Raw genomic sequence first — 1,562 nt, forward strand, 5'->3', positions numbered from 1 at the left:
TACTAAAAAAAATAGATATAATTTTACAAATGTATAAAATATTTTACACTATTAGAATATCAAAATTAAATTCATTTTTTCGAATCCTTCGTTGTCTAAGATCTTGTATTCTTGTCGGCAGCAAGGAATGATTCTTGAGGGGGATCAACACACACAAGCGAATACCTAATGCTATTGCTATTTATCTTCCTCTTACTATTTTGTGGGTGAAATTTTTGGTGAGCTGAAATCTAGATTGAAATTATCGAAAACAAAAGAGAAATTGAGATGTGACATTGTGAAATGTGAATTGAAAATCCCTCATAATTTTTATTTTATTTGTATTTTGTAGGATTAAGTACAATTTTGGTTTCTAAAGTAGAGATCGAAAATTTATTTTATCTCTGGCATTTTTTTCGTCACAAAATAATCCCAAAGATTTAACTTAATAGGGAAAGTCGCGCATTGGGTGGTGGGGGTTGTTTCCAGGGGAGAGGGGAAGGGGGAAGGGAATCTCCACACCGCCGCCGCTGCTCCTCGCCGCCACCGCTGCTCCTCGCCGCCACCGCTGCTTCTTCGCCGCTGCTCCTTTCTTCCTCAGCACACTCACACTAACGGCAAGAGAGGAGAGAGCAGAGGAAGAGAGAAAGAGAAGAGAGGAACGGAGCCGTTCTCGTCGCCACACCCCTGCCCTCGTCGCGACAGCGCTGCCAACCACCACAGTGCCCTCCTCGTCGCGATTTGTAGCCCGCCACCACCGCATCGCCATTCTCGTCTCAATTCGCGGTGTCGCCACCACTACCGCAGCCCTTTCTATGCGATCCGCCACCACTACGGCATCTCTTCTCCCTTCGTGATTTGCAGTTCACCGCCGCAGCCCCTCCTCCCCCACCACCGTAGCAGCCCTTCCCCTTGCGATTCGCAAATCACCTGCTCTCCCTCGAGCTCCCTGCTATGCTGTTTCAATTTTTTATTCCTTTTTTCTTTAATTTTTCATATTTAAAGGAAGGTGTTTTGCTTCTATTTATTCCATTGTTGTTGTTATTGTTGATGTTTTTGTTGTTATTTCTTTTTATTCCATTACAAGAAAATGGAGCATTTGTAACAACAAATTTGTATCAAATTTAAAATTGTTACAAATTATGGTTTTTTGGTAACAATAATTAGTTATCGTTACAAAATAAGAATATTTTGTAACAATAATAAAATTTGTTACAAAACATTTCAATATTTTGTAACAACGTGATTTCTTTTGTTACAAATTATGTTGGCTTTCGTATCGAATTGTTGTTTTGTTGCAAAATATTATAATGTTTTGTAACAAAAGATTATATTGTTGTAAAAATTCAAAATATTTTGTAACAAAATATCTATTTGTTTCAAAAGGTCTAAATATTTTGTAACAAAAAATTAATTTATCACAAAATACAATATTTTTGTAACAAGTTATTTATTTGTCACAAAATTCAAAGATTTTTTTACAACTAATATAAATTTTTATTTTAACATATTAAATGTAAGACTTTGAATTTCTGAAAATTAACATAATGAGTTATTTATGATTTATTATATTTATTTAAGAT

This window comes from Arachis ipaensis, chromosome B02 (assembly GCF_000816755.2).
Source record: "Arachis ipaensis cultivar K30076 chromosome B02, Araip1.1, whole genome shotgun sequence".
Classification (NCBI taxonomy): domain Eukaryota; kingdom Viridiplantae; phylum Streptophyta; class Magnoliopsida; order Fabales; family Fabaceae; genus Arachis; species Arachis ipaensis.